We start from the raw sequence: 24,011 nt of genomic DNA on the forward strand, positions 1-24,011 counted from the left end.
GGTGGGGGAGTGGCAATCTTTACCAAGGACCACCTTCAGTGCTTAGTTGTCTCCACCAAGTCTGTCCCCCAAAAATTAGATTTGCTTGTTTTAAGCATTAAAAACTTTCAAACAGCTCTTTGTTGACTGTTGCACCGGCCTGTACCCTACCTGCCCTAAGCTCTCTCCTGGTCCCTGACACTAAGTCTGGATTCGTCCTGCTAGGTGACAAACTGGGGAATTTTTAAACCACCCGACCAAGCCCTAAAGCAATGGGACTCCCGACATTTTCTCAGATTATTACCAATACCACAAGGTTCGACTCCAAACACATAGAAAAGGCTAACTCCTCGATGTTATCCTCACAAATAATTCTGAAAGGTCTCAGTCTGGTGTTTTCTGTAATGACCTTAGTGATCACTGTTTTACAGCCTGTGTTTGTAATGGCTGCTCAGTGAAATGACCTGTCCTGATTTGTCAGACGCTTGCTAAAAAAACTTTAATGAGAAAGCCTTCCTTCATGACCTGGCCTCTGTAAATTGGTATAGAATCAGCTTGATCTCCTCTGTCGAAGACGCTTGGACCTTATTTTTTGAAATTTTCAGTCATATTGTTAACAAACACACCCTGAAAAAAAAACAAGTTTAACCCCTGGTTTGACCGTGATCTTGCAGAGTTACTCCAGCTCAAGAGTTGCATTTGGCGAAAGGCTCGGCACACACACCCAGGCTGACTGCCTCTAGTTCAGGCAAATGAGAAATAAGTGTACTCCGGCTATCCGGAAGGTCAAAGTTAGTTACTTTAAGGAGCAGTTCACTGTGGGTCTAACCCCAAAATGTTCTAGAAAACGGTTAAAGACGTGGAGAACAAACCCTCCTCACAGCTGCCCATGTCCCTTAATTTTGATGTGGTTGTTACTCTTAAGCACATGGCTGCGCTTTATAAAATCACCACTTCATTAAGTCAGGATTCCTATTTGACTCAGCCATGCCTCCTAACCTGTCCAACATTTCCTTATCTTCCACACCTAATGCGACAACCCCCAATGCTCCTCCCTCTTTTTACCCTGCCCCGCTACAAAGTTCCTCCCTGCAAGCGGTCACTGAGTCCAAGGTGCTATAGAAGCTCCTTAAACTTGACCCCCCCAAAAAAACATCTGGGTCAGATGGTTTAGACCATTTCTTCTTTAAGGTCACTGCCCAGATCACCTCTAAGCCTGTCTCTTCTCCCTAGGGAGGTTCCCATTGCTTGGAAGGCAGCCAAGGTTCGTCCTTTATTTAAAGGGGGAGATCAAGCTGATCCTATTTCTATTTTGCTTGTTTATCAAAAGTGTTGGAAAAACTTACCAATAATCAACTGACTGGCTTTCTTGATGTCTATAGTATTTATTCTCTGGTATGCAATCTGGTTTCCGCAGTGGTTATGGATATGTCACTGCAACCTTTAAGGTCCTCAATGATGTCACCATTGCCCTTGATTTTAAGCAATGTTTTGCAGCTATTTTTATTGACTTGGCCAAAGCTTTTGATATGGTAGACCATTCTATTCTTGTGGGGTATTGGTGTCGTCTCAGAGGTGTCTTTGGCCTGGCTTGCTAACTACCTCTCTCAAAGAATGCAGTGTATAAAGTCAGAACATCTGCTGTCTCAGCCACTGCCTGTAACCAAGGGTGTACCCCAGTGCTTGATCCTAGGCCCCACGTTCTTCTCAATTTACATCAACATAGCTCAGGCAGTAGGAAGCGCTCTCATCCATTTATATGCAAATGATACAGGCTTATACTCAGCTGCCCCCCCCCCCGGATTTTGTGTTAAATGCTCTACAACAAAGCTTTCTCTGCCCTTAACCTTGTTCTAAACATCTCCAAAACTAAGGACATGTGGTTTGGTAAGAAGAATGCACCTCTCCCCACAAGTGTGATTACTACCTATGAGGGTTTAGCGCTTGAGGTAGTCACCTCATACAAGTAATTAGGAGTATGGTTAGACGGTACACTGTCCTTCTCTCAGCACATATCAAAGCTGCAGGCTGAAGTTAAATCTCGACTTGGTTTCTTCTGTCGTAGTCGCTCCTCTTTCACCCCAGCTGCCAAACCAACACTGATTCAGATGACCATCATACCCATGCTAGATTACGGAGATGTATTTTATAGATCGGCAGGTAAGGGTGCTCTCGAGCGGCTAGATGTTCTTTACCATTTGGCCATCAGATTTGCCACCATTGCTCCTTACAGGACACACCACTGCCCTCTATGCTTCCCTGTATACAGTTCTCTCTCAATCTCTTCATTCAAAGACTCAATCATGGACACTCGTACTGACAGTTGTAGCTGGTTTGCATGATGTATTGTTTACCTTCTTGCCGTTTGTGCTGTTGTCTGTGCCCAAAAATGTTTGTACCATGTTGTGTTGCTGCCATGGTGTAGTCTTCGGTCTCTCTTTATGCAGTGTTGTCTCTCATCGTGATGTGTATTATGTGCTACATTTTTATTTCTTTTTTAATCCCGGCCCCCATCCCCGCAGGAGGCCTTTTGCCTTTTGGTAGGGCATCATTTGTAAGTAAGAATTTGTTCTTAATTTTTCACGTTCAAAATTGTGCACTCTCCTCAAACAATAGCATGGTATTATTTCACTGTAATCACTACTGTAAATTGGACAGTGCAGTTCAATTAACAAGAATTTAAGCTTTCTGCTAATATCAGATGTCTATGTCCTGGGAAATGTTCTTGTTACTTACTACCTCATGCTAATCGCATTAGCCTACGTTAGCTCAACTGTCCCGTGGAAGGGACACCGATCCCAAATCGTTTTTATGTGAGCTGATCAAGTTACACTTGTTTGAAGTTCACAACTGTTTGCCAGCTATACAGTGCATTTGGGAAGAATTCAGACCCCTTCACCTTTTCCACATTTTTTACATTACAGCCTTATTCTAAAATGGATTACATTTGTAATTTCCTCAATCTACACATAATACCCCACAATGATAAAGTGAACACAGGTTTTTAGAAATGTTTACAAAATGTATTACAAATTAAAACAAATACCTTATTTACTTAAGTATTCAGACCCTTTGCCATGAGACTCAAAATTGAGCTTAGATGTATCCTGTTTCTATTGAGATGTTTCTACAACTTGGGAGTCCATCTGTGGTAAATTCAATTGATTGGACATGATTTGGAAAGGCACACTTGTCTATAAAGGTCCAACAGTTGACAGTGCATGTCAGAGCAAAAACCAAGCCAAAACTTCTGTAGAGATCCAACTGGAAAAGGGTAGCAAAACAATTCTGCAGCATTGAAGGTCCCCAAGAACACAGTGGCCTCCATCATTCTTAAATGGAAGTAGTGTGGAACCACCAAGACTCTTACTAGAGCTGGCCGAACGGCCAAACTGAGCAATCGGGGGAGAAGGGCCTTGGTCAGGGTGACCAAGAACCTGAAGGTCACTGTCAGATGGGAGAAACTTCCAGAAGGACAACCATCTCTGCAGCACTCCATGGCCAGACGGTAGTGTACCACAATCCTTTACAGACATAGAACGCAGGTACAGTAACATGACGATAGTGACAATAGATAACATGTCAGACTGTTAAACAAAGTGCCACATCAGGTTTTCACCCTTCGACAGAATTCTGCTCAGGCGTAAAATATTCTGTATTTTTTCCCCTGTCAGCTAGCGTTAGGGAGAGCGGGGCAGAAGCATGCTCATATGTTTTGGTAATCTGCATCTCGCCAAGTCTTGCAAATTCACCAAGGAAACCTAAAGTTTGCCTCTTACTTTCTGGTTTTATTTGAACTACACATCTTCCCCAATCCTTTACAGCCTATCAGCTATAACACAGAAAATATGTTTTGTGATAACTGAATTGGGATTTTAATTGTAAAAAAATTGTTTAGGGATTCTCTTCATGTTAAGGATCACAACTTTGTTGGATTGAGGTCTGGGCTTTGATGAGGCCATTCCAAACCTTTAAACGTTTCCCCTTACACCACCCGAGTGTTGCTTTAGCAGTATGCTTCGGGTCACTGTCCTACTAGTAGGTGAACCCCCATCCCAGTCAAATCTCTGGAAGACAAACAGGGACTGGAAGACAAACTTTCCCTCAAGAAGTTCCCTGTATTTAATTCTGACCAGTTTCCCAGTCCCTGCGAATGAAAAACATACCCACAGCATGATGCTGCCACCACCATTCTTCACCTTGTTGATGGTGTTCTCGGGATGATGAGAGGTGTTGGGTTTGCGCCAGACAGAGCGTTTTCCTTGATGGCCAAAAAGCTTGATTTTAGTCTCATTTGACCAGAGTACCTTCTTCCACACGTTTGGGGAATCTCCCCCGTGCCTTTTGGCAAACACCAAACATGTTTGCTTATTTTTTTCTTTAAGCAACAGCTTTTTTTTCCTGCCCACTCTTCCGTTAAGCCCAGCTCTGTGGAGTATACGGCTCAAAGTGGTCCTACGGACAGATACTCCAATCTCCACTGTGGAGCTTTACACCTTTAGGATTATCTTTGGTCTTTTTGTCGCCTCTGATTAATGCCCTCCTTGCCTGGTGAGTTAAGGATATTGCTGCCAGTAAGATTGCACCTAAATCAACCATTTATCAGATCATCAAGAACTTCCAAGGAAAGCGGTTCAATTGTTGTGAAGAAGCCTTCAGGGCACCCAAGAAAGCCCAGCAAGCTCCAGGACCGTCTCCTAAAGTTGATTTAGCTGCGGGATCGGGGCACCACCAGTACAGAGCTTGCTCAGGAATGGCAGCAGAGACGTGTGAGTGCATCTGCACGCACAGTGAGGCAAAGAATTTTGAAGGATGACCTGGTGTCAAGAAGGACAGCAAAGAAGCCACTTCTCTCAGGTAGAGGCTAATATTCTGCAAAAGGTACAGGGATTGGACTGCTGAGGACTGGGGTAAAGTCATTTTCTCCGAATCCCTTTTCCGATTGTTTGGGGCATCCGGAAAAAAGCTAGTCCGGAGAAGACAAGGTGAGCTCTACCATCAGTCCTGTCTCATGCCAACAGTAAAGCATCCTGAGACCATTCATGTGTGGGATTGCTTCTCTGCCAAGGGAGTGGGCTCACTCAGAATTTTGCGTAAGAACACAGCCATGAATAAAGAATTGCACCAACACATCCTCCGAGATAAATTTCTCCCAATCATCCAGGAACAGTTTGGTGATGAACAATGCCTTTTCCAGCATGATGTAGCACCTTGCCATAAGGCAAAAGTGATAACTAAGTGGCTCGGAGAACAAATAATCAATATATGGCCAGGAAACTCCCCAGACAATCCCATTGAGAACTTGGTTAATCCTGAAGAGACAGGTGGACAAATGAAAACCCACAAATTGACAAACTCCAAGCATTGATTATGCAGCCACTGATTTGTTGCATGTCAGCACACTGCCTCTACCCCAGGAAGTGCTGTGTTGAGTTTCTAAAACAGGCGTTTCCTCTCAAAGGGTGTTTCCTTTGCTGCACTTGGCTCTCCTTGTCGAAACATCCAGAAGAAGAGGCGACAGCGCATCCTCCCAAAAGAGTCTCACAGGTGACTAGACGACTATCTGACCAGTCCTCTCACTGTCAACTTTCATTTGGTGTTTTTCCAGAGTCAGTAGAAGGCCTTCTTTGGTGTCCTAAGTTTTCATAACTGACCTTAATTGCCTACCTGTTAGCTGTTAGTGTCTTAACGACCGTTCCACAGGTGCATGTTCATTAATTATGGTTCATTGAACAAGCATGGGAAACATTGTTTAAACCCTTTACAATGAAGATCTGTGAAGTTGTTTGGATTTTCACAAATTATCTTTGAAAGACGGGGTCCTGAAAAGGGGACATTTCTATTTTTGCTGAGTTTACTTAATAGTTTGAAACTTGAATGTTTTACTACATATGAGGCATGTCTTGGGCTACCTACATTCTAAGTACCCTAGCCAAAATCAAACAAACGTACAGGAAATTTTATAAAGACTTCCATATGCAATTGAAACCAGTAGCCTCTCTCTCTCATGTTCTATTGGTTTTCAAATCAACTTTCTTTCATTGGCTACCGGGTAAAGGCAATATCTTAGTCATATAATCAATTGAAAAATGTGTTGCCGATGATTTTTTATCTTGGTCACATGAAACCGCTCAAGGGTGTTTTCCCCCTAATTGCATTATGGATGAACATTTGGGTGTAGCCTACTGCCTTGTACGCATACAATGTAAAGAAATAATAGGTTATCAACATTTTATGCTAAACGTTCTGATGTATTGCATGAGCCTCATTGCTTTAGCCTTGGCCTACTGGTTGTATGAATTTGGGATTGATAGTCGCTCAACTGTCCAACAGTCTGTTTGGAATAGGCTATTTCTGTCTCGCACAGAACGACAAGCTGACCAATAGAATAGGTCAACTTCTCTACTATGTGGGATAGTAGATTGACAGGCTAGTGATTTCGCTCTTCGTTACTTGTCTTGTTGGCTGAAGAAAAGTTAATGTGGGTATTTATTCTAACATAGGCGGCATGTGGGTTTCAGGTTTGGGAAGCAAATTTCCATGCACCCTCACATTTGCAAACTTATGAAAGATGGCCTACTATTCCAAATGCGATTATTGGATAGTCAATTTAGGCTAATATTAAATCACCCACTGTTAGCAAAAAACACTGGGTAGGCTATAGAGGCTACATTTCTTTCTTTGCACAGGAAAATTTCCTTTTTATAAACGCATTGCAATTCTACTACATGCTACATGCTAAATTTCCTTTTTATAAACGCATTGCAATTCTACTACATGCTACATGACTGGAGACATTAGCAGAAACTGACATGCATGATTGTTGCTGAAATTCACTCTGGAGACAGCACACACACACACTACAGCCTGGACCTAAACTACATATAGTCATTGGCATGCTTACATGTGAGGCAACACATTTCACAATTTTGCACTATGGGACTGGACTGGGAAGAGACCGATTGACTACATGTCAGAGGAAAGGGTGAACTGCAGATTCTATAGGAAAGAAATCACTATACTGAAATGAGTAGCCACTAGGCTTTCATAATTATTGATCCTTTATTTAACTAGGCAAGACAGTTAACACATTCTTATTTTCAATGACTGCCTAGGAACGGTGGGTTAATTGCCTTGTTCAGGGGCAGAATGAAGGAATTTTACCTTGTCAGCTCCGGGATTCAATCTTGCAACCCTACAGTTAACTATTCCAACGCTCTAACCACCTGATTACATTGCACTCCACGGGGAGACTGCCTGTTACGCAAATGCAGTAAGAAGCCAAGGTAAGTTGCTAGCTAGCATTAAACTTATCTTATAAAAAACAATCAATCATAACTACACATGGTTGATGATATTACTAGTTTATCGAGCGTGTCCTGCGTTGCATACAATCGATGTGGTGCGTATTCGCGAAAAATGACTGTCTTGCGCCAATGTGTACCTAACCATAAACATCAATGCCTTTCTTAAAATCAATACACAAGTATATTTTTAAACCTACATTTTTAGTTAAAATTGCCTGCGAACTCTGTGAAGACTATTTCTTCCTAACAAAGACAGCCAACTTCGCCAAATGGGGGATGATTTAACAAAAGCGCATTTGCGAAAAAGCACAATCTTTGCACGACTGTACTAAACCATAAACATCAATGCCTCTCTTAAAATCAAAACACAGAAGTATATATTTTTTAAACCTGCATATTTTGCCCAAAGAAATCCAGGTTAGCAGGCAATATTAAACAGGTGAAATTGTGTTACTTCTCTTGCGTTCATTGCACTCAGAGTCAGGGTATATGCAACAGTTTGGGCCGCCTAATTTGCCAGAATTTTACGTAATTATGTCATAACATTGTAGGTTGTTCAATGTAACAGGAATATTTAGACTTATGGATGCCACCCGTTAGATAAACTACGGAACAGTTCCGTATTTCACTGAAAGAATAAACGTCTCATTTTCGAGATGATGGTTTCCAGATTCTACCATATTAATGACCTACGGCTCGTATTTCTGTGCTTTATGTTATAATTAGGTCTATGATTTGATAGAGCAGTGTGACTGAGCGGTGGTAGGCACCAGCAGGCTCGTAAGCATTCATTCAAACAGCACTTTCGTGCGTTTTGCCAGCAGCTCGTCGCTGTGCTTCAAGCATTGAGCCGTTTATGACTTCAAGCCTATCAACTCCCAAGATTAGGATGGTGTAACTGATGTGAAATGATGTGAAATGGCTAGCTAGTTAGCGGGGTGCGCGCTAATAGAACTCATATGGCAGGCAAAATCCTGAGGAGAAATCAAAACAGGAAGTGAGAAATCGGAGCTTTGCATGTATTCACCAGAGTCCCCAATGAAATCCCCTTGAGATATTAATGTTGCACTGCCTAGGGGTTCCACTAGATGTCAACCATCGATAGAAACTTGAATGAGACTTCTATGGTGTTGTGGGAGTGAATGAGTGCAGAATCTGTCAGGCAGTCAGCAGTTTTTGTCCGATGTAACGCTGACCAGAATGAGCGTTTGGATATGTATACCAAACGCGCTAACAAAAGAAGGTATTTGGACATAAATAACAGACATTATCGAACAAATCAAACATTTATTGTGGGCCTGGGATTCCTGGAGTGCTTTCTGATGTAGATCATCAAAGGGAATATTTATCATGTAATTTCTTGTTTATGTTGACGAAATCATTGCGGCTAGTGATTTTTACTTCTTGAGCGCCGACTCAGATTATTGCATGCGTTTCTTTTTCCCTAAAGTTTTTTAAAAATGTGACAGAGCGGTTGAGAGAGGTATATATATATAATTCAATGTGTATTATCATCTACATTTATGATGAGTATTTCTGTTGAATGATGTGGCTATGCAAAATCACTGGATGTTTTTGGAACTAGTGAATGTATTGCGCCAAAAAGTTCATATTTATTAAAATATGAGTTATCAAACAAAACATACATGTATTGTGTAACATTAAGTCCTATGAGTGTCATCTGATGAAGATGATCAAAGGTTAGTGATTAATTTTCTCTATTTGTGGTTGTGACTGGTTGGAAAATCTTTGGCTGGAAAAACGGCTGTGTTTTTCTGTGGCTATGTGGTGACCTAACAATCGTTTGTGGTGCTTTTGCTGTAAAGCATATTTTAAAATCGGACACTGTGGTGGGATTAACAACAAGATTAACTTTAAAATGGTATGAGATACATGTATGTTTGAGAAATTTTAATCATGAGATTTGATGTTTTGAAATTGCACTTTCACTGGCTGTTGTCATATCGCTCCCGTTAACGGGATTGCAGTCATAAGTTAATTGATATGCATTCCAGGTGACGACCCCATGAAGCTTGTTGAGAGAATGCCAAGAGAGTGCAAAGCTGTCATCAAGGCAAAGGGTTGCTACTTTGAAGAATGTCAAATATAAAATATTTTGATTTGTTTAACACACTGGTTACTACATGATTCCATGTGTTATTTCATAGAAGACAAACTATTATTCTACAATGTATAAAATAGTAAAAATAAAGAAAAACCCCTTAAATGAGTAGGTGTGTCCAAACTTGTGACTGGTACTATATATTTAAAAAATGTTAACCAATACTTTGACTCAAAATATCGATATAGCATCCAAAATAATATAGCTGTATTTAAATGTATACATTTTTGTGACAGGGTTCCTCTTTTTTGGATGTTTATTGTATAAATCTATATATTCAGAGTTGCAGTGTGAGTGTTAATCAGTCTTACGGCCTGCCTCTGCAATATATACTAGGCCTAGACTACAGTATCAGCACTTCTACCAATGCTGGTAGCCTCACTAATGGTGATTCAGAGTTTTGTGACTGTTTGCACCAAATATAACTTTTCTCATTCACTTAATAATTAATTGACTGAGAGTCTTGGTACAATTGAGAGCATAACATTAAAGATGGTCACACAATGCTTTTACTTGTGTGCACGTTGATACAAGGGCCCAGCACAAGTATCCTTTGAACATATTATAATAATAATACATGTGAAATGAGTCCCATTGAAGTCAGTAAGTCTGGACCTCAGAGGTGATTGACTGATGGGGATAGAGGGGATGGGTTGGCCATCATATAAGGTCCCATTCACAGGGGACACTAGCATCAGGACCCCATACAGTCTACACAAAAGCATTTCCACCTCAGCAGCTACACGTGTACAGCAATTCATGCCCTTGCAAATTCCCTGACAACTGGGCCGAAGAACCCCACTACGGTTAGAATTGTGGCTTCGATAAACAAGCATCCTCTGCTGTTGAACCGTGGGGCTGACTTCAGAACAGATCTGGTGAGGATAACGCAATTCAATTAAAGCATTAGGAGGTCCAACATATGACAGCACACATACTGTATACTTAGGCACATGTTTGTTATATGGTGCATAGAAAAGCTGTCCATCCTCAGTCAGTTGGCTGGAAGGTTGGCATTATTTTCATTAGGCCTAAAAATACTAATGGCTTTTGAAATCGCCTAAATGCAGAAAAGCAATGGTATACAATTATGTTTTTAGCTATCAATGCAAACCTCTGCTTTCTGTGGAAAACACCTGAAGATGTACACCACATTGATGGGAGTGGCAGTAAAGTTTAATTGATTGATTCGTGAAACATACCATGATGCCACAAGTTTCTAGGAAGGGAGCCTGGGGCAGGAGGAAATGGTAGGTGTGCTATTGCCATTCAAGCAGGCAGATACAGTGCCTTGCAAAAGTACCCATCCCCCTTGCCGTTTTTCCTATTTTGTTGCATTACAATCTGTAACTTTCAGCTGAGCCGTTGTGGCTAGACATTTCCACTTCACAATAAAAGCACTTCCAGTTGACCGGGGCAGCTCTAGCAGCGCAGAAATTTGACAAACATACTTGTTGGAAAGGTGGAATCCTATGACGATGCCACGTTGAAAGTCACTGAGCTCTTCAGTAAGGCCATTCTACTGCCAATGTTTGTCAATGGAGATTGCATGGCGGTGTGCTCGATTTTCTACACCTGTCCGCAACAGATGTGGCTGAAACAGCCAAACTCACTACTTGAAGGGTTGTCTTCTGTATATACATACTTTTGTATATACAGTGAACATCTAGTATGACAAGTTTCATACCGATTGTATTTCTGCCTGCTTGAACAGCAAATAGTTCAAATACAAAAGAATACATTAAATAACACAGGGAAACAATATAACAACACCTTGAGAAGCAAAGAAAAACATACAAAATAAGTTACCCCTTCCTTTGTGAGAAATGGAGCTGTTGAGAGTGTACGTAACCCTTCACCTGCCATCTAGCACCTAAATTCTCAGGCACCCCTCACCTCTGCAGCCTGGCAGGCCCATCCTTGGCCTCCCAGCCCTCCCCCCACCTTGCAGCATTGTCCCTGAGCATGAGGCTGGAGTCAAACAGGTTCCACAGGATAGCGCCCGTGCTGGCAGACATACTCCAAATGCCATGGCGTGAAGGCAGTCATTAAGGGAGGATTAGGGGAAAACAGTCAAATGCTCATGGTAACAGCCAGACCGGTCTGATAAAGACAAAAAAACACAACTCAACCACTTTTTACAAACATACATAATCAAAAAAGGTGTAGTTTGTGCTTGTGACACATGCCCAACTTGCTTTTCCATATCAGAAAAACAAAAAATCAGGTCAAGCTTGCCCAAAGCCAAAAGCATGACTGTTTAAAAAGAAAAATATACTCCTTTGATTGCATGAATACATTTACCCCTCCTCCCGCTCTCTCTCTCAGATTCTCCCCAAAAAGAGAGGAACAAGTGTATGTGTGAAGTGTCACATGACAGCCAGCCAGTCCTTTTTATTCCAGCAACTTACTGTGTCTCTTTGTCATAAAAACTCACTCCCCGCCTTCCTATCAAAGGCTCAGAATTCTGGTTTGGTGACATTTCCCCCCGGCAGTCAAAGCTATGGGGCTGAATGTAAATAGAAAGCAAGAGGCCTTTATTCAAAGAAGCAGAGTCCTGAGGTTCCCCATGCAAAGTGCTGTTTCAGGTTGACAGGACTCCATAGCAGTGGAACGACCAACGACATAGGAGTAGAGGGGTCAATAACAGTCCTGTCACCACTCACTTTGACTATTCAAAACATAGTGGCCCTCAGCCGTGCAGTCATCCCTGATAAGCCAGGGCCATACAGCGTGGACCTTCAACCAAACTAGCTTTGAGCGGAACAGTTACCACAACAGTTCTACTGGTGTATGGCTAATCAAAACTACGTGGCTTGGATTTGCAAGAGGTTATCAGACACATTGGGAGCACTAGCAATACAAATAGAAGAGGAAAAATATTGACAAAGGACATGTTTGTCCTCGGGTAAAACATAGGACAGAATTGCAGATTATGTTGCTGACAACTAAAATGATATAACACAAGGTAGTTGTCACACTAGTCAATCTAGTAAATCTATGTCTGTTTTCAGTCACTGGACATTCCATAAATCAGCTGTCACAACAAGACACCTGGGTTGCCCAGAATAACCAGGGTGTCCCTTTCTCTGGGCACACCCCACAGAACCGGCCACGTCATACAGCAGAGAGAAGAGAGGCAGGAGAGCGAGAGAAAAGAGGAGAGCAAGAGCTTGTTTGAAGAGTACCCCCCGACAGTTTTTTCCCCTCTAGTCAGGAACAGAAAGAGAAATTAACTCTGCTCAGGCGTTTCTTTTACGCCTGCTACGTTAGGTTGACCGTGTTGTGACCCTTCGGGGAATGGAGGGAGGAGATGGATTTAGGGAGTGAGTGCAAAAAGACTGGGTGGTACTTGAGATATTCGACTGCATAGAATCTCAGAATCATTAGCACCGGTGTAAATGGATCAGATTTGGCCAAACAGGACAAGGCAGCTCACCTTTGAACCCTAAAGTAAAGACGGGCTGTCAACCTGCACTGCAGGTGGGGTTGAGGAGGGGGTAAGGCCACAAGCAAGGAAAAGGATTTGTCTGGGAAATCTATTGGAATTACATGGTTCTGGCAGTTTGGCCGCTGAAGAAAGTGAGCCCAATATTAGCAGTCAAACAGCTGCTGCCTGTCCTGGGTGATCTTGTTCGACTGTGCTAAAATGATGGAGTGAGGAACACGGAGGACAGAAAGACACAGCAGGAGAGAATCGTCTAGTCTGACAGGAAATCTCTGCTCATGAGCGGTGTCCCGCCTACCGAGGGATGTTAATGTCCATTGGAGTTTCTCAATCCCAAGTACTGGGCTGCTAAGTTAAAGGTCCAATGGAGTCTTTATCTTAATATAAAATCAGTTCTGGGTAAGAATCAAGTACTTTAATGTGATTGTTTTCAATTAAAATTGTGAAAAATAAACAAAAATAGCTTCTTAGCAAAGATACATTTCTCAAGCAAATCTTTGCTAGGACAGTGTGGGGGTGGTCTAGGGAAAACTGAAAACTGGCTGTTATTGACAGAGGGGTTTGGAACTTTCTTATTGGTCTATTAACTAAATTACCACCCGGTAATTTTTCCAAACCTCAGTGTAGAAATATATATAAAACACAGGAAGAAAAAAGGTACTGCACTGGGCCCTTAAATATTTCCCCAATAAGAACATATTCTTAAAGGTAGACTCAGCTAAATAACATTGCCATGAACAGCACAGCAGATATTGAGACGAGCGAGATGAGACTTCACTCACAAAGTCACACACAGTATCTGCGCATGTGCACGGGTTCGCTTCACGCCGTTACAGCATGGCAACCATGGGACCAAAACAGTGGAGAAGTTGAGCCTCGCGCTTCAAAGCTTTTAGATGTTGCGGAAATTGACCCACTATGCTGTTTACTTTCTGCATATAAAGTACGTCATATCGCCGAGTCTACCTTTAATATAAACAAATCATACCAAGACTTGTATGTTTATCTTTTAATGTAATGAGTGTCATCATTGTTATAAAGCACAAAGAACACAAATGATATGACAACTCAAAATATAGCTATGCAAAGCAGATATCCTAAATCAACAACTGTATGGTCAAATGAAGGGTGTAAATAAGTAAGAATAATATATATATAATAATATAATATAATAATAATATATGCCATTTAGCAGACGCTTTTATCCAAAGCGACTTACAGTCATGTGTGCATACATTCTACGTATGGGTGGTCCCGGGGATCGAACCCACTACCCTGGCGTTACCCTGGCGTTACAAGCGCCATGCTCTACCAACTGAGCTACATCTCTCGGTGAAACCAACATTTCACCGAGAGATGATCCCAACTAGTCTGGCCGTGGCAGCCCCAGTCATAACAGGGAAGGCATGTTATTGTAATAGTAAGAAATTCCATATGGCTAAAAGCAGGATCATAGGAAAAGAGGAAAATCAGCACTATCACTGACCAAGCCCCATAATCCCAAAAGCTGAAATCCAAAAACTAAGATTTTAATCCCATTCATACCATGCGCTCACAGAAATCCAGGGGATGAAAATCTGTATAAAACAAAACTAAATATCCCTCCTGCTTCACAAAGGACAGATAATTCAGCTCACCCCCTGATAGTGATGCTCATTCTAGTGTCATCTCTCAGGTGAACAAGTTTGGCCAGGGGGCCAAATGCCAAATTCTGATTGTGCTTCTGGAACCTGATTGTAAAGGCGAATGTTAGTGAGTATGACCGTCATCTGAAGTGTCAACTCTGCTAGTCTGGGAGACACTGACTGAAGTCTCCATGAATGGCACTATATGTATAGACATACTCCCTGTTCACCCTCCTGGACATTGTGAGATGTCATGTGTTACAGAGTGGCCCAGTTCCTGCCAGATGTCAACACGAGGCAGTGGGGTCGCAGTTTAAATGAAATGTGCACATTGACATGAGTGAAAATATTTTTGTCAACAGCTTACTTGAGACTGACACTGAATAGGGGGCAGTAGTGTGTGGATGTGTGCAAAGCATCTTACTGCCGGTGTGTTGTGTGTAGTGTGGTGTTCTGACCTGTAAGCAAGTAATGGGATGAGAGCTATGCGATGAGAGCCTGCAGGCCTGAATACTGTAGTCACTAATTAGACTCAATCACACTTGCATGATGAGAGAAACCACAGTGGAGCTCAGATTCCTGTGAGTAAGACTGAGAAATTAGGTGACGACTATTCCAGGACTACAGTTAAATCACTTAATCTCCTGGCACAGCCATAAAAGTGAATACATTCTTCAATCTGCTGGATGGCCAGTACTGTGTAAAGGTGTAGACATGTGGGGAGGATTCATGAATTTATGTTCAAGTGCACCAAAACAAATGAAAAACGCATCCACGTTCAGCAAATAATATCCTACAACTTTGAGAGACAGGCACTCAGAACTGCTAAAAAAAGGGTTAGTTATGGAGTTGGCAATTGGGCCAATCACTCTATTGAAAGTAATATGATATTTTATAAATCAAGTGTCCAAAAATACTTACAATGCCCTTTTCATCCATGGCGAGTGCCAACACAGCTTGTTTTGCTCAAAGTCACATTAAGTTCTTTAAGTAAAAAAGATATGTAGTAGGGTAGCCTATACTCAAAATGTGACAATGGTAAAGGACCAGCCCCAGTAAACTGACATTTAAAGTACACAGAAACCGCAAGTGTTATGGTTCCATTTGGATACATGTAAAGAATAAAATAAAATAAAAAATACAAGATAAAAAAAAGGTTCCTGAACTACAAGCTCGCTGATCAGTACAAAATACATGAATCTTTATATCTTAAATTGTTACCTTGATACATACATACACTTGAATATAAGCTGCCATATACTCGTACTACCTTACTACTTTACATCAAAATGAAAAAGCTAAAGCGCAAGTGCTTTTGTGTACCAAGCAAAATAAGATGTTAATACATATTTGTAGATTCCTGAATTGAGCTGCTCACTGGCTAATATTCGAGATGTACTAACGTTACAACCATCCACCTAAATGTTGTCCCACATCCCACAGTTGAAAAACACCTCTCTTAAATAATTTGTATAATTTATACATGATTCAGAAACTCATATATTTACTCAAATGTATGTTTATTAATCACAATTATCGATATATATTATGGTACCCCTGAATCCAGCCGAAGCTGGGCTGATGTCTTTCAGCCAGAAAAAAAAGCAGTGTGGAAATGGGCTTTCAACGCCATCTTGTACGTTGCAGCTGCTTGGGCCCTGAATACAGGAACCCATTCATTCAAGGAGGGAAGCGAACTAGCAAGATTAATTCATCTTTGTGAACCAGAAATTACAAATATCCCTTTTGAAAAACGGAAAATGTTTAACGTGACAAAGATATTATGGATATTATTTTGTCTCAAAATGTAACAAATATGCGAGTTCTTTCAACCAGCGATTGACAAATAGCAACATTGTTGTTACTCGTTCTCAACATGAAGACAATTTCTGGTTCGACAAAACTAAAAGCCCCGTTTAGAATATTTGCCGCTTGTAAATGTTGACATAAAAAAATCCCCTCCCTACACTTTCTTTTCAGTTCTAGAAAGTAACAGGATTAGCTGCTTCCTCGTTACCCATTTCCTCTAGTCTACTCCATGAAAGACCATTCACACTGGAGCGGACAGAGGTATGGCTATTCGGTGTAACCACTTGTACAGTAAAACCTATGGCCAGGTTGAACAGATTGTAGAAATCCAATTAACGTTAATTTACTTCCTCTGTATATCAAATTAAGGCCAATCAAATGCTGCCAGCCCGTACACTAATAAAGTAGCAAGCTGGCTAAACATACTGCTTACTAGTTAGCAATATAACGTTAGGTGGCTGATTTATGCAATAGCTAGCTCGTCATACATTAATAGACAAGCTTGTTGCTGATTTTAGCTGTATTAAGGCCATAATCTTGTACCACCATAATTATCACGCCAGGTATGATAGCTAACTGTAACGCAAGATCATTTGGTGTCTGGCTGACATAATGGCTGTTCAGCGAATGACAACGTAAACAGATAGCTAGCAAACTAGGCGATAGGTGTCGAATGTGTCCAGCCTCAACCCAACAGCAGCAGCTCCATCTTGGTTGGCTACTGTTGCAGGCTCACACGCACAATCGGAAACATGTCAAGCTTCTTGCTAATTGCAAACGTAGGAAGTAGTATGGCTTTCTATACCGTCTCCGCCTGTGTTATGGACTACGAAAAAGTGTGTGTGGGGATGCACTGATAGCTAACTAGTTAGCTTTCGGCTCCAGTGATATTGAAATAGCCATTTTTCGTCTCCTATTACCACCTAACGTTACTTGCAACAGTTGTATTATAACGCACAAATCCTCTATGCATTATATGACCACTTAATCATTGGTAAAATGTCAGATGCATTAAAACATTATGCATCACCATCTATGACATTTGGTATAACTTAGTTAACTAAATTAGTATTTAAGGTGGTTGGATGTAGCTAATTTGCTAGCAAGCTCGTTATCTAGGAATGTCAGCAAACGTCTAACACAATCATCTTGATTTACAAACGCCAATTAGACTGACTATTAGTTAACTAGCTACGTTTGCCATTTTGTTAGATGCGTGAAAAACAGTGCAACTCAAATTCAGACGTTGACAGTTTTGTTAACTAGCTTTAGCTAGTGATCTTACGAAAGAAGCTAAGTTCCACTAGCTTTGAGGCTTACATTTAGCTGCCAGCTAGCTAGCCCACTCACTGGTATTGCAAAACCTAAGCCATGACAAATAGCTAAGCCACACCATAATAAAAACTTTGCATAAAGTTAGTTATATTGTGACTACCTACAACCACAACTCAAATAAGTACAACATCGAATAATTGAAAGTGTGTTTTGTGCTTTTCCAACTACCTACCTACCCACCCACACCCCGTTAGCTTCAACCAGCGAGTCACTCAACTCAATTTAACCCCTTCCGCCTAGCTTCCTAGCTAGGCACCCCAGACAATGTTAGCTACAGAAGTTAGCTACGTGTTTAGAAAAATAAGTTGACATTATTGCGTCCCAACTCATAACTTACTTACCCGTTTCAGTCGAGGGTATCCGTTGTTTATATCGCATTGACTGGAAACAGCGAAGACCTACTCCTCTCCACCTAGCTAATACACAGACTAGATCTAGCAAGCTATCGAGGAGTGGCACTCCCCGAACAGAGGTTTCGATCCGCCAAGAGGAGACACACCGGTACAAAGATGAGGAAATGTTCACCCTACTAAACCAACGCTTTGTGGAAAAACACTGCGTTTGAGAGTCTATGGGTGGTCTTGTATTTCACAACAGTCTCGTTCCAATCTTCTAACTATCCTTCTGGTCTTTCCCACCGTAGTTCCCCTGTTCTCTCTTCACACCACCAGTATCTCAAACGCTTCCCCCGGCCATCAAACAGCAGAGATGGGCGCGGTAACCCTGCTCTCAGCTCTAGGAAACCCCACGTTACGGCCACGTCATAGCGCACGACAAAGGGTCGTCGTCGATTCAAAAATCTGATCATTTGGTGGATTTGGTACAAATTTGATGTAGTTTAATACGAGAAAAATATCCCGCTTCAAAATATTGTATTTTCATATTTTAGTTTGTACTCCCTTGAAATTCCATTCATGAACCTTATAGCATTTTTGTGATAAAACAAACAAGATAGACTACTACTTGACAACCACCAGTCTACTCTAGCTAAAGTAAGACGGTACAGCTGGGCAATTTAGGGAAGTAGTCAATAAAGGCTCTGGCTGGTCAGGCAGGTTGGACAACAAATTGTGTTTTCATGATTTGCTGGTATTCTAAATGTTCTAGTATTCTGATTTCAGCAATATAGTTGTGCATACAGAACTCTCCATTTGGCAAATCTGACCATAACTATCCTCCTGATTCCCGTTTACCCACAAAAAACTAAAACAGGAAGTACCAGTGGCAAGCTCAATAAGGAAGTGGTCTGATGAAGCGGATGCTAAGATACAGGACTGTTTCGCTAGCACAGACTGGAATATGTTCAGAGATTCATCTGATGGAATTGAGGAATTTACCACATCAGTCACGAGCTTCATTACCAAGTGCATCAACAACATCATCCCCACAATGACCATATGTTTATATCCCAACCAGAAGCCATGGATTACAGGCAACATTGAGCTGACGCTTTCAATGAGCGGGACACTAATCCAGACACTTATAAGAAATCCTGCTACACCGCCCAACGAACCATCAAACAGGCAACGGGTCAATACAGGACCAAGATCGAATCCTACTGCACCAGCTCTGGTGCTCGTCTGATGTGGCACGTCTTGCAAACTATCATGGATTACAAAGGGAAATCCGGCCGTGAGCTGTCCAGCGATGTAAGCCTACCAGACAAGCTTCTATGCTCGCTTTGATGAACCATGCACGAGAGCACCAGCTGTTCCGGATGACTGTGGGATCTCGCTCTCCATAGCCGATGTGAGTATGACCTTTAAACAGGTTAACATTTACAAGGCTGCAGGGTCAGACGGATTATCAGGATGCGTAATCCGAGCATGCGCTGACCAGTGGGCAAGTCTCTTCACTGATATTTTCACTCTCTCCCCGACCCAGTCTGTATTACCTACATGTTTCAGGAAGACCACCATAGTCCCTTTTCCCAAGAATGCCAAGGTAACCTGTCTAAATGACTATCGCCCCATTGCACTCACATCTGTAGCCATGAAATGCTTGGAAAGGCTGGTCATGGCTCACATCAACACCATCATCCCAGACCCACCCCAATTCTCATAATGCCCCAACAGATTCACAGATGACGCAATCTCTGTCACACTGCAATTTCCCGCCTGGACAAAAGGAACACCTACGTGAGAATGCTGTTCATTGACTACAGTTCAGCTTTCAACACCGCCACATTGAATGAGAAAGTTAGAGGCATAAATATCATACCCCCTAAAAAATGCCAACCTCGCCTGTTATTGTAATGGTGAGAGGCTAGCATGTCTTGGGGGTATGATATTTCTGCTTCTGTAACTTTCTCACTCATCATTTACAAATCATTCAGGATTATCTGTAAAAATTGTAGCTTTCACATTAATGTAGAAGTGTTTAGAAACATTCTTATTTACAATAAAAGTGACTCCAAAATGACAATACATTATTTACCACTTATTTCTAGTGGTCACAAAATAATCTGTAACACAACCAAAACAAACAGCAAATGCATCCCAAAAATGTTTAAATCACAAAAAAAATCCTCAATCTACACACAATACCCCATAATAACAAAGCAAAAACAGGGTTAGGCATTTTTGCAAATTTACAAAAATAAAAAAGGTATACCTTATTTTTATAAGTATTCAAACCTTTTGCTATGAGACTCGAAATTAAGCTCAGGTTCATCCTGTTATCCTTGGGATGTTAATACAACTTGATTGGAGTCCACCTGTGGTAAATGCAATTGATTGGACATGATTTGGAAAGGCACACACCCATCTATAGAAGGTCCCACAGTTGTCAGAGCAAAAACCAAGCCATGAGGTCGAAGGAATTGTCCGTAGAGCTCCGAGACAGGATTCTGTTGAGGCACAGATCTGGGGAAGGGTACCAAAACATTTCTGCAGCATTGAAGGTCCCCAAGAACACAGTGGCCTAAATCATTCTTAAAAGGAAGAAGTTTGGAACCACCAAGACTCTTCCTCGAGCTGGTCGCCCGGCCAAACTTATCAATCGGGGGAGAAGGGCCTTGGTCAGCGAGGTGACCAAGAACCCGATGGTCAATCTGACAGAGCTCCTCTGTGGAGATCGGAGAACGTTCCAGAAGGACAACCATCTCTGCAGAACTACACCAATCATGCCTTTATGGTAGAGTGGCCAGACAGAAGCCACTCCTCAGTGAAAGGCACATGACCGCTTGGAGTTTGCCAAAAGGCACCTATAGGATTATCAGACCATGAGAAACAAGATTCTCTGGTCTGATGAAACCAAGATTTGTCTTTGGCTTGAATGCCAAGCGTCACATCTGGAGGCAACCTAGCACCATCCCTACGGTGAAGCATGGTGGTGGCAGCATCATGCTGTGGGATGTTTCTCCGCAGCAGGGACTGGAAGACTAGTCAGAATCGAGGGAAGTATGAACGGAGCAAAGTACAGAGAAATCCTTGATGAAAACCTGCTACAGAGCTCTCAGGACCTCAGACTGGGGCAAAGGTTCACCTTCCAACAGGAAACCGACCCTAAGCACACAGCCAAGACAATGCAGGAGTGGCTTCTGGACAAGTTTCTGAATGTCCTTGAGTGGCCCAGCCAGAGTCCGGACATGAACTTGATCGAACATCTCTGGAGAGACCTGAAAATAGCTGTCTAGCGACGCTCCCCATCCAACCTGACAGAGCTTGAGAGGATCTGTAGAGAAGAATGGGAGAAACTCCCCAGATACAGGTGTGCCAAGCTTGAAGCGTAATACCCAATAATACTCAAGGCTGTAATCGCTGCCAAAGGTCTTTCAACAAAGTACTGAGTAAAGGGTCTGAATACTTATGTAAAATGTGATATTTCAGTTAAAAAATTTATATAAATTAGCAAAGAATTTGCTTTGTCATTATGTGTAGATGGATTAAAACATTGTTTTCCTCATCACTTTCAGAATAAGGCTGTAACGTAACAAAATGTGGAAAAAGTCAAGGGGTCTGAATACCATCCAAATGCACTGTAAGTGAATTTGTCCCAATACTTTTGGTCCCCTAAAATGGGGAGACTATGTACATAAAGTACTCCTGCCCCTCCTGTCTCAGCCTCCAGTATTTATGCTGCAGTAGTTTATGTGTCAGGGGGCTAGGGTCAGTTTGTTATATCTGGAGTACTTCTCCTGTCCTATTCGGTGTCCTGTGTGAATCTAAGTGTGCGTTCTCTAATTCTCTCCTTCTCTCTTTCTTTCTCTCTCTCGGAGGACCTGAGCCCTAGGACCATGCCCCAGGACTACCTGACATGATGACTCCTTGCTGTCCCCAGTCCACCTGGCCATGCTGCTGCTCCAGTTTCAACTGGCCTGGGCCCTAGGACCATGTCCCAGGACTACCTGACATGAGGACTCCTTGCTGTCCCCAGTCCACCTGGCCATGCTCCTGCTCCAGTTTCAACTGTTCTGCCTTACTATTATTCAACCATGCTGGTCATTTATGAACATTTGAACATCTTGGCCACGTTCTGTTATAATCTCCACCCGGCACAGCCAGAAGAGGACTGGCCACCCCACATATGCTCTCTCTAATTCTCTCTTTCTTTCTCTCTCTCGGAGGACCTGAGCCCTAGGACCGTGCCCCAGGACTACCTGACATGATGGCTCCTTGCTGTCCCCAGTCCACCTGACTGTGCTGCTGCTCCAGTTTAAACTGTTCTGCCTTATTATTATTCGACCATGCTGGTCATTTATGAACATTTGAACATCTTGGTCATGTTCTGTTATAATCTCTACCCGGCACAGCCAGAAGAGGACTGGCCACCCCACATAGCCCGGTTCCTCTCTAGGTTTCTTCCTAGGTTTTGGCCTTTCTAGGGAGTTTTTCCTAGCCACCGTGCTTTTACACCTGCATTGTTTGCTGTTTGGGGTTTTAGGCTGGGTTTCTGTACAGCACTTTGAGATATCAGCTGATGTACGAAGGGCTATATAAATAAATTTGATTTGATTTTGATTTGATTTAAAGTGCTGTAATTTCTTAACAGTTCACCCGATATCGATGGAAATACCCTAAAATGAAAGCTGACAGTCTGCACTTTAACCACATAGTCATTGTATCATCCAAAGTGCTGGAGTACAGAGCCAAAACATCAAAGCATTTGTCACTGTCCAAATATTTTTGGAGCTCATTGTATTGCCTCAACCACCTCGTACCCCTGCACATTGACTCTGTCTGTACTAGTACTCCTTGTATATAGCCTCATCATTGTTATTTTAATGTGTTACTATTTCCTTTCGTGTTTTTCTTATTTGCTAATTTTCTTACTTTTTAACTCTACATTGTTGGGAAAGGGCTCTTAAGTTAGCATTTCACAGTAGAGTCTACACGTGGCACATGTGACAAATAACATTTGATTTGTGTTGGGTTAGACTCGGAGAGCTGTTATCTGATAGGGCCTAGATTAGTGGAGGCTCACCACCTCCACATTTGTTATCCAAAGTAGCTCTACAGGTGTTGGTCATCATGACCTAGGCAAATTCATATGTTCACAGTTCACGATAAACACACAAAAGTCCTCAATTTACCTTGTGAACTTTAATAGAGAAAACAGAAGTACCAGTGAAAACAAAAATTGTCAGGGGACCTAGCTATCCCAGCTCTGTCTGTAGGGGAAAATATCCATCTACTCATTATCACCAGCAGGCAGCAGCTTGTGTGTGTGATAGCGCTCAGAGGAAGGGCTGATGCTCAGTGGGTTAAGACGTTACTTAGAGACCTGGAACACAATATCCCCTCGTCCATTACCCAGGGGAGAAAGAGAGAGAGCCTCTGCCCTCCCACAGTGTGACCCTCCGGCGGGGAGACAGGAGCATCAACATATCCCTCTCCAGGAGCTGAAGTTCATTAAGATCAACAATAATTCTGTATAACCAGGCATTGTCTACTACCCTAACCGGTCTCTGGGATATGTCTGCTGTGCATTGCAGACAGGAGAATTTCATTTGCAAATGCTTCATTCTAGTCAATTTTAAAATACATTTTTTGCTAGTAGCTCGAGACAGCAATTATAATCATGTAAAGCTATACTAACTCTGAGAATTTAAAATGTCATCCTACCCATGCATCAGAATTCTCTAGAGTCCTGTTACAGGTGAGGATTGTGTGTGTGTGTTACATTGGCAAGCACAGCCCTTCTACCAGGTCAAATCAAATGTTATTTGTCACATGCGCTGAATAAAACAGGTGTAGACTTTACTGTTAAATGCTTACTTATGAGCTCTTTCCCAACAATTCAGAGCTAAAAAGTAAAATAAATTTGAATAAAATAAAAAAAGGAAATAGTGACACAAAATAACGAGAATATACAGTATACAAGGAGTACCGGTACCGAGTCAATGTGCAGGGGTACCAGGTAATGTAGGTAATATGTACGTAGGT

The 24,011-nt window shown here is 42.0% G+C and overlaps 1 protein-coding gene and 1 long non-coding RNA gene across 4 annotated transcripts in view; one reads left to right on the forward strand and one right to left on the reverse strand.

The window, feature by feature from the left end:
• Positions 1-18,324, reverse strand: part of LOC118359802 (guanine nucleotide-binding protein G(I)/G(S)/G(T) subunit beta-1-like) — a 52,353-nt gene extending 34,029 nt beyond the window's left edge. For 2 of the 3 annotated variants that reach the window (XM_052482169.1, XM_035738571.2), the window contains exon 1: positions 17,967-18,324. The gene's annotated coding sequence lies outside the window, so the exon portion shown is untranslated. The remainder of the gene's footprint in view (positions 1-17,966) is intronic. The other variant, XM_035738568.2, reaches the window with a different exon arrangement.
• Positions 18,325-18,524: 200 nt separating this feature from the next.
• Positions 18,525-22,747, forward strand: LOC127912519 (uncharacterized). The gene is made up of 3 exons (XR_008083039.1): positions 18,525-19,374; positions 21,542-21,606; positions 21,845-22,747. It is a non-coding gene; the product is annotated as an uncharacterized LOC127912519 (long non-coding RNA).
• The last annotated feature ends 1,264 nt before the right edge of the window (positions 22,748-24,011 follow it).

This window comes from Oncorhynchus keta, chromosome 27 (assembly GCF_023373465.1).
Source record: "Oncorhynchus keta strain PuntledgeMale-10-30-2019 chromosome 27, Oket_V2, whole genome shotgun sequence".
Classification (NCBI taxonomy): Eukaryota; Metazoa; Chordata; class Actinopteri; order Salmoniformes; family Salmonidae; genus Oncorhynchus; species Oncorhynchus keta.